Raw genomic sequence first — 16,519 nt, 5'->3', positions numbered from 1 at the left:
CCATAGAACACAATGTAACTGTGGCGGGGGGCAGGGGGTGGGGGGCGGGAGGCGGTGTGTTCCAAGCAGGTGTTCGCTCCCGGAATGGGGAGTGTCCACAAAGACCATGCAGATGGTGAACTTCTTCCCAAAGAAGAGAGAATAGCAGCTCTTTTCCATTGCTTTACAGTAACTAGATCCAGAGAGGAGGCTTGGAAATACTCAAATAAAAATGGTTATGAATACAATAGACCTCACAGCACTGGCGCACTCAGATACCCTCTAGGCCTGTCTGCTAAGAAATGGATTGAAACAAAGAAGAGCATGCAAGTCCTTCCCCATGGTTGGCTTCAGTCAGCCTTGCCCTGTGGCCGGTGGCTCTCAGGGAATCAGGGTTGCTAAATATAATAGCACAGTTTTCCAAGGGAAGATGGCAAGATGGATTTCTATGTGGAATTTCCCTTGTTTTATGTGTTGGCAAATATTTTTTTTAAAGATTAAATTGAATGAGCTAAACAAAATTTCTCTGTGGGCCATATATAACCGCTAGGCTGACATTTCTTTTTTTTAATTGAATAGTTGATTTACAATGTTGTGTTAATTTCTGCTGTACAGCAAAGTGATTCAGTTATATATGTATATGTATATATGTGTGTGTGTGTGTATATATATATATGCATTATTTTTTTATATTCTTTTCCATTATGGTTTATTATAGGATATTGAATATAATCCTATGTTCCATACAGTAGGACCTTGTTGTCTGATGTTTCTGACCATTGCCATAGAACCTATGCATTCAGGAGGGATCCAATTTAGGAGTGCCCTTAATTAGAGTGCATCTAATTTTCCCCATGGAAGGTATATTTTACAGAGAGCAGAAAACACTAAATCCCTAAGGATGTTTTGTTGCTGATGACTAGATATACTCACATACTGTGTGGTCCTATATAGGCAAACCTCACTGTGAATGTGACTGGAATCTGTGTCTCCAAAACATGAACACACGTACAAGGATGTTTTTTTAAAACATGGCTTATATGGTGAAAATTGGAAAGCACTCACCTATTCTTTATTTCTATAAATTTTCTGAGGCTATTTTGTGTATTTTCATCCTCTTGTTAAACAGACCTTAATGTGCTTTAACTCTTCATGGAATATCCCTTCCCCTTGTCCATGTTTTAGTTTTATCTTTTCCAAATTTAGGAGAAATAGATTTTTTAAACAGTCACTGATAAATTAAACATATTATACTAGTCAGGGTTCTCCAGAGAAACAGAACCAATAGGATACATATCTGTAGCCACATCTAGATCTACATCTAGGTATTTATTATAAGGAACTGGCTCACACAGTAAAGAAGGCAGAGAAATCCCACGTTCTGCAGTCTGCAAGCTGGAGGCCTAGGAAAGCCCGGTCTGAGAACGGGGGAGCCAGTAGTATAAGCCCCAAGCCTGAGAGCGGGAGAAGACTGATGTCCCAGCTCAAGCAATCAATCAGAGAGTGCACACTCTCCCCTCCTCTGCCTTTTAGTTCTATTCAGGCCCTGGATGGATTGGATGAGGCCCACCCCTCCCCAGTGTGGGCCACTCAGTCTAATATTCAAATGTTAATCTCATCCAGAAACACCCTCACAGACACACCCAGAAATCATGTTTAACCTCATATCTGGACACTCCAGGATTCAGTCAAGTTGACACATGCAATTAACCATCATACATAGTCTTATCAATTTTTATGTTCACTACTGTTTTTCCCTTCCTGGTCTTCTCTCTAGATTCATGTTTCCTTGGGTTGAAGCATATCCTTCAGCAGTTTTTTGTTTTTCCTTTTTAAGCAAAGGTCTGGAAAGTTTAGTTGGGCATAGAATTCTAAGCTGACGTTAAGGTGTCCTTTATGTCTATGCTGACATTATCACACCTTCTATGGTAAATATTTCCTGACTAGTTAGAAGTCTCTGATCAATGGTCACTCATTTATGGTTAATATTTACCTTCAGATGCCCTTTAAAATATTTCTCCCTGCCTGTGATGCCCTCTGGCTTCACGATGAGGTGTCCAGGTGTGGATTTATTTTTGTTTATGCTGCTGTTCCTTCAAGATGCACTTTCTTCAATTTTGGAAAACTCTCTCCAGTGAAACATTGTTTTACTCATATTCTCTCTATTTTTGTCTTTTGGTACTCTCTTCTTAGGTATATTTTGGAGACTCTCTACACACACATTTATATCATATACTATGACATAATTTATGCAAACTTTAAAAACATCTGGATATTTTTATGGAGAAAGAAAGCAATTTTGTAGTGGAAGGGTAGAGCATGGGCTTCAACTGTACCTGGGGAAGGTTATTTGCATTTAAAAAGCTCTGAAACAAAAAATAAAGGAAAGAAGAAAGGAAGAAAGGAAAGAGTATTAATCAAGACTTTTTTTTTTTTTTTTTTTTTTCGCTACGTGGGCCTCTCACTGTTGTGGCCTCTCCTGTTGTGGAGCACAGGCTCCGGATGCGCGGGCTCAGCGGCCATGGCTCATGGGCCCAGCTGCTTCACGGCATGTGGGATCTTCCCCGACCAGGGCACGAACCCGTGTCCCCTGCATTGGCAGGAGGACTCTCAACCACTGTGCCACCAGGGAAGCCCTCAAGACTTTTAAATTTTCTACATTTTCTATATTTCTGATACTTTGATATTTGGGGGTTTTGCTGACCCTGGAGAGACTGCCAATTCCTCAATCCAGAGTCCAACCTCCTCCTCTATCAGGCTTTCATATTCTGGGCCACTATCACCCTGTCCTCATCACCCAGGACCAGCTTCCAGGAAACTAGGGACAGCCTCTACACTCCAGAGCCCACCAAAATTATTAAAACAAGCCAACCCCAAACCTGCTTCCCCTGCCTCTTCTGTTCTTTTCCATGGAGTTCACAATAAAGGCTCTTGTTCACATTATTCCCTCACTCGCCCGGCCTCCTGACTGACATTACTGCTTCCCCGTGTGGCCCTGCATGGTATGACATGCCCTCTCCTCTTGGGAAATGTAACCGATTGTTATTATTATTATTATTATTTTTACATCTTTATTGGAGTATAATTGCTTTACAATGGTGTGTTAGTTTCTGCTTTATAACAAAGTGAATCAGTTATATATATACATATGTTTCCATATCTCTTCCCTCTTGCATCTCCCTCCCTCCCACCCTCCCTATCCCACCCCTCTAGGTGGTCACAGAGCACCGAGCTGATCTCCCTGTGCTATGCGGCTGCTTCCCACTAGCTAGCTATTTTACTTTTGGTAGTGTATATATGTCCATGCCTCTCTCTCGCTTTGTCACAGCTTACCCTTCCCCCTCCCCATATCCTCAAGTCCATTCTCTAGTAGGTCTGTGTCTTTATTCCTGTCTTACCCCTAGGTTCTTCTTTTAATGGCAATCGTCAGATATGTTGGCCTCATGTACCTGAATAATAATAAAATATACATCTTAAAACAGAAAGAAAGAATAAAGGATTGGAGGGAGGAAGGGAGAAAAGAAGGAAGCCAGGAAAAAACAAGGAAGGAGAAAATGAGGAGGGAAAAAAGGAAGGAAAGAAAGAAAGAGGGAGATGAAATGCATGAAGGGCATGAGTTAGAGCAGGCAAGCCAGTGAGGAAGCTATTGGAGTCATTCATTCTGGTGAGAAGTGATTGTTGCTTGGATCAGCCTGGTGGGCAGTGGAAAGGGAGAAGTGTGTGGGTTTGAGGCATTTTGAAGGTAGTACCTACAGGCCTTGATGTTGGAGGACATGTGGAGGGTGATGGGAAGAAACAGATCAAGGATGGGTTTCCTGGGTTTCTGGCTTGAGGTGCTGGGTGCCTGGTGGTGCCATTTACTAAGGTGGGTAAGGAACAGATTTGGGACTCCTGGCTGGGTAACCCCTGACAAGTAATTTAACTTTCCTGTGCCTCGGTGTGCTCATCAGCACAATGAAGACGATAATGGAAGATACTCATAAGTGGTGGAGACTAAACGAGGTGATGCAATATGTAGAAGAGTACCTGGCACATGGTGAGAACTCACTAAATGTCGGCAATGATAATGATGAGGATCATGATGACAGCTGGAGCAGGAGCAGAGGAGGAGGAGGTGGAAGGGGTGAGAGGAGAGGGAGGGTTTCAGGTAGGGCTGACAGTGGAGGGTCTCTGAGCCAGGTGAGCAGTGGTGGACCTCCATGTTCTTATCAGGGGAGAGGCACAATCAGATATGCATTCTTAAGTACCACTGTGGCTGTTACATGGAGAATGGGTTGGAGGAGAGAAAGAGGAAGTGGGGAGATGAGCTAGGTGGCCCTGGCCCCTACTATGTTGGACTGAAGATGGCTGTGGAGGGAGAGGGCAGTTGTTGGATGTGTAACACTATGAACCATAGTTCACAACTGCAAGCTCACAATAAGTATAACAATTCTTATTTTCTTTAAATCAACTTAAACCTAACCCTGGCAGGCCTCTGCATCCACCATCTTGATGAGGGGAACGTCAACCTCAGACATTATCCTTGCCTCCCATGTATTCTGCAAGAGTTATGCAGAAAGCCTTGGGTCTCACATGGCATCAAGGCTCCAGATTTCACAATGATTACCTGTAGGATGACTGCCCTGTCCCAGTCTGTGACATCCCTTCATGCCTGGACATCCTGTGGCTCTTTGTCAACATTTAGGAAAGGGAAACAGGCAGGGCAGGGAGACCCAGGGTCCAGTCTTCCTCCCAGAGTGCCTCTAGGGAGCAGGACCTCTGCTCCCCTTCTAACCTCAAGGAAAAGAGCAAGAGATCAGTGAGCTGTCCTGCCTGGCAGGAAGCGTTAACCACCCTGTCACCAGCAGGTTCAGGTGCAAAGCAGGCTTTACTGGGGGAAAGGGGCAGGATTCACAGTCTCTGGTCTCTGGCCTTTCCACCCCAGCCCCTCTACCTCGTTATAGAGAGCAATTGCTGGGGTGTTTGCACACAGATGTGGGAAAGCAGCCTGAGCTTGTGTGCCATTTGTTCAGGGGTGCCAAACCGTCACTGGAAACACCAGCTTTCCCGAGGGAGCTGCATCCCAGCAAGAGTGGAGGACTCCAGGAACACCAGGCTTTATCTCACATCTGACAGACAGCATTGGTGAAGGTTGGCAGTTCTTATGCATTTAAGTGTAAGCCAGTCCCTGTGCTAAACATGTAACATACACCACTTCAATGAATCTCATAATCATGATAGGAGGTACATGTTATTATTATTATTGCCCTTGAGATAGAAACAAGGAAATGGAGACAAAGAGAGATTCAGTGACTTGCCCCAGCTCTGACTCCACAGACTGTGCTCCTGACAGAGGTCCCTGGGGGCCGCATCAGTAGGCCAGTGGTTGATAGGGTTGGCGAGTTTGGACCTCAGGCAGGGCAGGCATGCACGTTTCCTGGTGTCCTTTGGGTCACTTTCTCCTTTCCCCTTCCCTCTTATTCTTGCCTCACCCTCTGACCTCCTCTTTCTTTCTCTTTCTCTCCTTTCTCCCTGTCTTCCCAAAGCTGTGTGAAAATGTCACATGTCTCTGCTTTTCGTTTGACCCTCATTCCTGGGTCTGAGAATCCCTCCACCCAGATCATTTCATCCTCTCCATCCCTCTCTAATTACAGGAAAGTCCTGGGCAACAAGACTGCTGGATGGACTTTTTGCTTAAGCTTCTAGCTGATGAGAGTTTCGTTCCACTGGCTAGTTTTGTTAAACAAAAGGCATCCACCCCATGAGACTTTACACTTTAGTTGTTTAGGAGGCAGCAGACCTTTGCCATGCCTCTGCAGTACCGAGTTCTCTGTTTAGTGTTCAGTTTGTACAAACAGGCTGCATCTAGGGGGCTGCATGGGCAAAGCTGATGGCTGCAGCTGTGCACTTTGGCTGTAGGGGGAATCTAAGGATGAAGTTGATCCATTGAGGAGCCCATCATCCTTGCAGGGAGGCCACTGCATCACATGTCACACACTCATTAGGCCATTTCACACACTGTGGTCAGCATGACATCAGACTCACTGCATGAACTGCTAGATTTTTCAAATGATTCTTCTCTTTTAAAACCACATTTCTCTTTGGAGCAAGGTAAGAATTAGCTCTGCCCTTGGAGAGTTGAAAAGAAGCTGCTTGGGTTTGTTCCTCTCTTGCATGGGACTAGCTTGGCTCTTCCTCATTTCCAATGGAAGGAATCATGCTGGGGTCACCACTTATGACTAAGAGCAGACAATATCCCTGATGAACTTAGATGCAAAAATCCCAAACAAAATATTAACAAACCAAATTCTACAATACATTAAAAGGATCATATACCATAATCAAGTGGGATTTATTCATTTATTCTGGGGCTGCAAGAGTGGTTTTAACATCCAAAAATGAATCAATTATATACATCACATTAACAAAATGAAGGATAAAAATCATATAATCATTTAATAGATACATAAAAAGCATTTGACATAATTCAACATCCATTCATGATAAAAACTCTCAAAAAAGTGGGTATAGAGGGTATGTACCTCAACATAATAAAGGTCATATGTGACAAGCCCATAGCTAATGTCACAATAAGGTTAAAAAGCTGTAAACTTTTTCTCTAAGATCAGGAAGAAGAAAAGGATGCCCACTCTTACCACTATTAGTCAACACAGTATTGGAAGTCCTGCCAGACCAATTAGGCAAGGAAAAAAAAAGAAATAGGAGTTTTATGAGGTCTTCCTCACTGCCTTCTTATTGGTGTGCTGTTTCCTTTTGCTGTGATTCAAGGCTGAGGCTAGCCATTCCCTTCTCTGCCACCAGCCTGACCGAAGAGGTCATCACCTCCTCCACTGCTGCAGTTGTCCCCAACTTCTCCTTTCTTTGAATGGGAGCTACTGTTTGCTGAAGTGTGATGTGTGAAGAGGTAAGAGGAAATGAGCTTGAGCATCTCATAAGCTTCAATTCAGGTTACCACAGTAAAATTACTGCTGAAGAAACTCTATCAATCCCACCTACTTCACACTGCAGATCAGAAACATAGCTAAGAAACAGATCTTGGGACATTTACTTCAACAACTAGGGAGTACATGATGCCCCTGACAGGGAGGTGGCAACCACAGAGCAAAGGGGAGGCCCCGCTCAATACCCACCTCACCCACCTGGGGCAGACACCAGAAGGAAGAGGAGCTATGATCCTGCAGCCTGCAGAAAGGAGACCACAAACACAATAAGTTGACAAAATGAGACGGCAGAGAAATTTGTTGTGGACAAAGGAGCAAGATTAAAACCTATAAGAACAACTAAATGAAGAGGAGAAGGCAATCTACCTGAAAAAGAATTCAGAGTAATGATAATAAAGATGAACCAAGATCTTGGAAAAAGAATGGAGACACGGATTGGGAAGATGCAAGGAATGTTTAACAAAGACCCAGAAGAACTAAAGAACAAACAGAGATGAAAAATACAATAACTGAAATGAAAAATACTCTATAAGGAATCAATAATGCAATAACTGAGGCAGAAGAATTGATAAGTGAGCTGGAAGACAGAATGGTGGAAATCACTGCTGTGGAACAGAATAAAGAAAAAAGAATGAAAAGAAATAAGGACAGTCTCAGAGACCTCTGGGACAACATTAAAAATGCCAACATTCGAATTATAGGGGTCCCAAAAGAAGAAGAGAAAGAGAAAGGGCCTGAGAAAACATGTGAAGAGATTATAGTTGAAAAATTCCCAAACATGGGAAAGGAAATAGTCACCCAAGTCCAGGAAGTGCACAGAATCCCAACAGGATCAGGAGGAACACATAAAGACACATATTAATCATACTAACAAAAATTAAATACAAAGAAAAAATAGTAAAAGCAACAAGGGAAAAGCAACAAATAACATACAAGGGAATCACCATAAGGTTATCAGCTGATTTTTCAGCAGAACTCTGCATTGTTTTGGGTTTGTTTTTGTAGGTCTTTTTTCCCCTTCCTCTTGTTCTCTTCTCTTGTGGTCTGATGACCACCTTAGTGTTGTGTCTGGGTTGCTTTTTCATTTATGTATGTGTATCTATTGTAGTTTTGTTGGTTTGCATTTCCCAGGAGGTTTTAATAAAGCAGTCTATATATATATACAAATGCAATTCCCGTTTCCTGCATTTGTACTCTTCTCTCCTCAATGTTGCTTGTTTTGATATCATATTTGTGTACGGATGATTTCCTGCTTTTACTGTTTGTTTGTCTTTACCAGTGAGCTTTCCCATTTCTGATTTTCTTGCTTCTAGTTGTGGTTTATTTTTTTCTTTTTCCCCTGCCTAGAGAAGTTCCTTTAGCATTTGCTGTAGGGTTGCTTTGATGGTGTTGAATTCTCTTATCTTTTGCTTGTCTGTAAAGCTTTTGATTTCTCCATTGAATCTGAATGAGAGCCTTGCTGGGTAGAGTATCTTGGTTGTAGGTTTTCCCCTTTCATAACTTTAAATATGTACTGCCACTCCCTTCTGGCCTGCAGTACATATTTAAAGTTATGAAAGGGGAAAACCTACAACCTACAACCAAGAACCTAGAGAAAGAAGAACAAACAAAACCCAAAGTTAGTAGAAGGCAAGAAATCATAGCAATCAGAGCAGAAATAAATGAAATAGAGATGAAGAAAACAATAGCAAAGTTCAATGAAACTAAAAGCTGGTTCTTTGAGAAGATAAACAAAATTGATAAACCTTTAGTCGGACTCATCAAGAAAACAATGGAGAGGACTCAAATCAATAAAATTAGAAATGAAAAAAGAGAAGTTACAATGAACACCACAGAATTACAAAGGATCATTAAGAGACTGCTACAATCAACTATGTGCCAATAAAATGGACAACCTAGAAGAAATGGACAAATTACTAGTAAGGTACAACCTTCCAAGACTTAACGAGGAAGAAATAGAAAATATGAACAGCCCAATCACAAGTAATGAAATTGAAACTGTGATTAAAAACTCCCAACAAACAAAAGTCCAGGACAAGGTGACTTCACAGGTGAATTCTAGCAAACATTTAGAGGAGAGTTAACAGTTACCCTTCTGAAACTCTTCCAAAATATTGCAGAGGAAGGAACATTCCCAAGCTCATTCTATGAGGCCACTATTGCCCTGATAACAAAACCAGACAAAGATATCATAAAAAAAGAAAATTACCGGCCAATATCACTGATGAACATAGACACAGAACTCCTCAAGAAAATACTTCCAAACCGAATCCAACAACAATTAAAGAATTATACACAACAATTAAAAGAATCATACACCCTGATCAAGTGAGGTTTATCCCAGGGATGCAAGGATTCGTCAATGTATGCAAATCGATCAGTGTGGTACACTGCATCAACAAATTGAAGAGTACAAACCATATGATCATCTCAATAGATGCAGAAAAACATTTTTACAAAATTCTACACACACTTATGATAAAAACTCTTCAGAAAATGGGCTTAGAGGGAAACTACTTCAACATAATAAAGACCATATATGACAAACCTACAGCTAACATCATATTCAATGGTGACAAGCTGAAAGCATTTCCTCTAAGATCAGGAACAAGACAAGGATGTCCACTCTCACCACTTTTATTCAACATAGTTTTGGAAGTCCTAGCCACAGCTACCAAAGAAGAAAAAGAAATAAAAAGAATCCAAATTGGAAAAGAAGAAGTAAAACTGTCAGCCTTTGCAGATGACATGATACTATACATAGAGAATCCTAAAGATGCTACCAGAAAACTACTAGAGCTCATCAATGAATTTGGTAAAGTTGCTGGATACAAAATTACTACACAGAAATCTCTTGCATTCCTATATACTAACAATGAAAGATCAGGAAGAGAAATTAAGGAAACAATCCCATTCACCATTGCAGCAAAAAGAATATAATACCTAGGAATAAACCTACCTAAGGAGGCAAAAGATCTGTATGCAGAAAACTGTAAGACACTGATGAAAGAAATTAAAGATGATACAAACAGATGGAGAGATATACCATGTTTTTGGATTGGAAGAATTAATATTTTGAAAATGACTGTACTACCCAAAGCAATCTACAGATTCAATGCAACCCATACCTACTTACCAATGGCATTTTTCACAGAATTAGAACAAAAATGTTGTTACTTGTACAGAAACACAAAAACCCCAAATGGCCTAAGCAATCTTGAAAAAGAAAAAGGAGCTGGAGGAGTTATACTCCCTGATTTCAGACTATACTACAAAGCTACAATCATCAAAACGGTATGGTACTGGCACAAAAACAGAAATATAGATCAATGGAACAGGATAGAAAGTCCAGAGATAAGCCCATGCATCTATGGTCACATTATCTGTGACAAAGGAGCCAAGAATATGCAATGGAGAAGACAATATCTTCAATAAGTGGTGCTGGGAAAACTGGGCAGCTACGTGTAAAAGAATGAAATTAGAACATTCTCTAACACCATACAGAAAAATAAACTCAAAATGGATTAAAGACCTAAGTGTAAGGCTGGATACTATAAAGCCTCAGAGGAAAACATAGGCAGAACACCCTTTGACATAAATTGCAGCAAGATCTTTTTGGATCCACCTCCTAGAGTAATGAAAATAAAAACAAAAACAAACAAATGGGACCTAATGAAACTTAAAAGCTTTTGCACAGCAAAGAAAACCATAAACAAAATGAAAAGACAACCCTCAGAATGGAAGAAAATATTTGGAAATGAAGCAACTGACAAGGGATTAATCTCCAAAATATACAAACAACTCATGCAGCTCAATATTAAAACAGCAACAACAACAACCCAATCAAAAAAATGGGCAGAAGTTCTAAACAGACATTTCTCCAAGGAAGACAGGCAGATGGACAAAAAACACATGAAAACATGCTCAACATCACTAATTATTAGAGAAAAACAAATCAAAACTACAATGAGGTATCATGTCACCCCGGGGTCAGAATGGCCATCATCAAAAAGTCTACAAACAATAAATGCTGGATAGGGTGTGGCAAAAAGGAAACCCTCCTACACTGCTGGTGGGTATGTAAATGGGTACGGCCACTATGGAGAACAGTATGGAGATTCCTTTAAAAACTAAAGATAGAACTACCATATGATCCAGCAATTCCACTCCTGGGAATATCCACAGAGAATACTATAATTCAAAAAGACGCATGCACCTGGTTGTTCATTGCAGCACTATTTACAGTTGCCAGGACAAGGAAGCAACCTAAATGCCCATCTACAGAGGAATGGATAAAGAAGTGGTACATGTATACCATTGAATATTACTCAGACATAAAAAGGAATGAAACTGGGTCATTTGTAGAGATGTGGATGGACCTAGAATCTGACATATATACATATATATATGTATGTATATATATATATATATATATATATATATATATATATATATACATACATATATATATAAGTCAGAAGGAGAAAGACAAATATTGTATTATATCACTTATATGTGGAATCTAGAAAAATGGTACAGATGAACTTATTTGTAAAGCAGAAATAGGATCACAGATGTAGAAAACAAACGTATGATTACCAAGGGGGGAGTGGGGGTGGGATGTAATGGGAGATTAGGATTAATATATATACACTACCTTATATGAAATGGAAAACTAATGAGAACCTACTGTATACCACAGGGAACTCTACTCAATTCTCTGTGGTGACCTAAATGGGAAGGGAATCTAAAAAAGAGTATATATGTATATGTATAACTGATTCACTTTGCTGTACAGCAGAAACTAACACAACATTGTAAAGCAACTCTACTCCAATAAAAATTAATTAAAAAAAGAAATAAAAGGCATCCAAATTGGAAAGAAGTAAAACACTATTTGCAGATTAAATGGTATTATATATAGAAGACCCTAAAAACTCCACCAAAAAACTGTTAGACCTAATACATGAATTCAGTAAAGTTGCAGGATACAAAATCAATACACAGAAATCTGTTACATTTCTATATACTATTAACAAGCTATCAGAAAGAGCAATTAAGAAAACAATCTCATTTACAATTGCACCAAAAGAATAAAATACCTAGAAATAAATTTAACCAAGGAGATGAAAAACCTGTACACTGAAAACTATAAGACATTGATGAAAGAAACTGAAGAAGATACAAATAAATGGGAAGATATTTTGTGCTAATAGATTTGAAGACTTAGTATTGTTAAGATGTCCATACTACCCAAAGTGATCTAAAGATTCAATGCAATCTCTATCAAAATTCAAATGGCATTTTTCACAGAAATAGTACAAACAATCCTAAAATTTGTACAGAACCACAAAAGACCCCAAATAGCCAAAGCAAACTTGAGAAACAAGAACAAAGTTGGAGATATCATGCTACCTGTTTCCACACTATATTACAAAGCTCTAGTAATCAAAATAGTGTGATACTGGCATAAAAACAGACACATAGATCAATGGAACAGAATAGAAAACCCAGAAATAAACTAATACATTAATTAATTAATTTTTGACAAAGGAGCCAAGAATATACAGCTGGGAAAGAACAGTCTCTTTAATAAATGGTGTTGGAAAAACTGGACAGCCACATGCAAAAGAATGAAATTGGACTATTTTACACCATACATAAAAATGAACTAAAAATCGATTAAAGACTTGGACGTAAGACCTAAAACCATAAAACTCCTAGAAGAAAACATAGACAGTAAGCTTCTTGACATTGATCCTGGTGATGATTTTTTTTTATATGACACCAAAAGCATAGGAAACAAAAGCAAAAATAAACAAACAAATGGGACTTCATCAAACTAAAAAACTTCTGCACAGCAAAGGAAACCATCAACAAAATGCAAAGGCAACCTACCAAATGGGAGAAGGTATTTGCAAATCATGTATCTGTTAAGGAGTTAATATCCAAAAAATATAAAACACTCATACAACTCAATAGCAAAAAAATAAACAATGGGCAGAGATGTGAATAGACATTTTTCCAAAGACCTACAGATGGCCAACAGATACATGAAAAGGTGCTCAACATCACTAATTATCAGGAAAATGCAAATCAAAACCACAATGAGATATCACTTCACACCTGCCAGAATGGCTATTATCAAAAAGACAATAAATTACAAGTATTGGTGAGGATGTGGAGAAAAGAAAACCTTGTCTATTGTGTGTGGGAATATAAATCTGTGCAACCACTATGGAAAACAGTATGGAGGCTTCTCAAAATATTAAAAATAGGGCTTTCCTGGTGGCGCAGTGGTTGAGAGTCCGCCTGCTGATGCAGGGGACGCAGGTTCGTGCCCCGGTCCGGGAGGATCCCACATGCCGCAGAGCGGCTGGGCCCATGAGCCATGATCACTGGGTCTGCGCGTCTGGAGCCTGCGCTCTGCAATGGGAGAGTCCACAACAGTGAGAGGCCCGCATACTGCAAAAAAAAAAAATTAAAAATAGAATTACCATATGATCTAACAATTCAACTTTGGGGTATTTATCCTCCTCCAAAATGAAAACATTAATTTGAAAAGATATATACAGCTCATGTTCATTGCAACACTATTCACAATAGTCAAGACAGAAGAAACCTAAGTGTCTATTGAGGGATGAAGAATTAAAGAATGATTAAAGAATAATAGAATATTATTCACCCATAAAAAGAAGGAAATCTTGTCATTTGTGACAAGATGGATGAACCTGAAAGGCATTATGTTAAATGAAGTAAGTCAGACAGAGAAAGACAAATACTATATAATCTCACTTACATGTGGAATCTAAAAAAAACAAACAAACCAAGTCATAGATACAGAGAACAGATTGGTGGTTGCCAGAGGCGGGGATGGGGGTGGGTGAGTGAAACAGATGAAGGGGGTCCAAAGGTACAAACTTCCAGGTATAAAATAAAAAAGTCCTGGGGATGTAATGTACAGCATGGTGATCATAGTTAACAATACTGTATTGTATACTTGAAGATTGCCAAGAGGGTAGATCTTAAAAATTCTCATCACAAGAAAAAAATTCTGTATGGTGATGGTTGTTAACTAGACTTATTGTGGTGATCATTTCGCAATATATACAAATATCGAATTATTATGTTGTACACCTGAAACAAACATAATGTTGTATGTCAATTATACCTCAATTAAAAAAAAAGACTAAGGGTGGAGAGATGGAATTGGAGGGGTCTAAGCAATGAGCACTGAAGTAGGAGTCCAGAGGCTGGCTGTGGAGCTGCCCAGCACTGTCCTGGATAAAAGACGTGTGTCTGTGACATTAGGATGTTAATACATGATTCACTCCATCATGGCTCCATTTAAATCAGGAGCTACAAACTCAGAGCCTGCAGTGGCCAGATAAGAAGCATAAATACTCATAGAGGGACATGAGTAAGATGGAAGGTGCTGAACTGCTTTTTTTGTGAGCCACACAATCTCCACCTGGTAATTGTCTTGTAAGAACTGCAGAAGCCAAACAATGTGACCAAAGAAACATTCTCTTGGGCTGAATGAAGCCAGGGATCATAAGACTGTGACCCCTAGAGATAACCCTTTACTCCTATTTGGAATTGCTTTGTGTCCTCAGGGGGAACTGTCACAGCTGGAAGTAACTGACAGATAGTAAGAGGAGGACACCTTGGCTGGGAGAATAGAAAATGTTACGAGCTGTGTGGGTGATCCTAGCACCCAACCTGGAGCACATTATTGAGGATGGAGATCGTCTAGGCAGACACATCTAACTGATGTTGATGGACAACAGGATCTCACCAGAAAGGCATCTGAGCCTCTAGTGAGGCTTCAGCCTGTGGCAGCTCTGCCTTGAGGGTAGCTTTCACTGATGAAGCTATTCATTAATATGGGTTCACTAGCCCCCAGCAGACATTTGTTTGCTTGTCAAGCTGGGTGTTGTCTCTGCCAGGCAGCAGGGAGCTGACATTAATATTTTTACCAGCCTGACATTGGGAGGTCAGCTGGGATTACTACAGATGACATCTTGATTTTAGCAAATAAAATTGATTAAAATGTGCTGAATCAGAAACTCTGGCTGAATAGTTAAAAGCTACAATGCATTACAGGCAGGGATCACACCTGATCGCCTCACTGAGGAGGACTGTTTCAGGTCAGAAGACTAGAGGACTGTGTGATTCTAGAGAATAGAGGCAAGCTCTCCAAAGAGTGATAGAAAGGCTGTAACAGCGCCTTTTCATGTTAAGGGTTATCCTCTTGTCAAGTGCAGGCTCCATGGGTGTGACTAAGGGCATTTTCCTATTTTTTAATCTTCAGAAAGTTGTGCTTCTTATGAATCCATATGTACATAAAGTATGTGTGGTGGTTAATTTTATGTGTCACCTTGACTGGGCCATGGAGAGCCCAGACATTTGGTTAAACATTATTCTGGTTGTGTCTGTGAGGGTGTTTCTGGATGAGATTAACATCTGAATAGGTAAACTGAGTAAAGCAGATTGCCCTCCCCAGTGTGGGTGGGACTCATCCAATCCACTGACAGCCTGAATAGAACAAAGTGCTGAGTAAGAAAGAATTCTTGCCCTCTGCCTGACTGTCTTCAAGCTGGAACATTGGTCTTGACTGTCACCAAGCTGGAACATTGATCTTGACTGTCTTCAAGATGGAACATTGTTCTTCTGTCTTCAGACTTGGACAGGAACTAAATCACTGGCTCTTCTGGGTCTGGACTTTTCAGTCTCTATAATCGTGAGCCAATTCCTTATTCTCTCTGTCTCTCTGTCTCTCTGTCTCTCTCTATATATATACATGTTTAATATACACATCCTATTGGTTCAGTTACTCTGGAGAACCCTGACTAATACAGTATATATGTACAAAGTATGTGAACAAATGATCAAATCCAACAAGAGTCAAAGTTCTGGAAGCTCTCTACATGGGATGGGTAGCTTTAGAAATGCATCTGCTTTTAGAAACAATCTACATTTCACAGATGGAGGAACTGAGATCCAGAGAGTGGAAGGGCCTTGAACTTGCCAAGTACCCAGGTGCAAAGTACCCAGGTGTGTGTGTGTGAGTGTGTGTGCGTGTTTGTTTGTGTGTGTTGGGAGCACTTAAGATCTGCTGTGTTAGCAAATTTCAAGTATATAATACAGTATTGTTAACTATAGTCACATTGCTATACATTAGATCTCCGGTGCTTATTTTCTTGCATAACTGAAATTATGTACCCTTTGACCAATATCTCCCTGATTCCCCTTTTGGCAAATACTGCATGATCCCACTAATATGTGGGCTAAAATAGTCAAACTTACTGCAGCAGACAGTAGAATGGTGGTTGCCACATACGGAATGGGAGAAAAAATTTACCAGGCACTTTCTTGTTGAATGACCTGAGTCTGGGAACAAGCCTCCTTAGTCTGAGCCTTGTGTTCTTCCATCTACATGCACGCGCACACACACACACACACACAATTCTCTAGAAACTTGATGGATAACACCACCACATCACATGTATCAGTGGCTTGCTGTGTGTCAGGCATTGTACTAAGTGTTTGGAATGGATTAGCACAGCCAATCTTCAAAATGATTCTATGAAGTAAGG

The sequence above is a fragment of the Mesoplodon densirostris genome, chromosome 19 (genome assembly GCF_025265405.1).
Source record: "Mesoplodon densirostris isolate mMesDen1 chromosome 19, mMesDen1 primary haplotype, whole genome shotgun sequence".
NCBI classification, from domain to species: domain Eukaryota; kingdom Metazoa; phylum Chordata; class Mammalia; order Artiodactyla; family Ziphiidae; genus Mesoplodon; species Mesoplodon densirostris.
The sequence above is the reverse complement of the archived record's forward strand: the minus strand, read 5'-3'. Positions refer to the sequence as shown.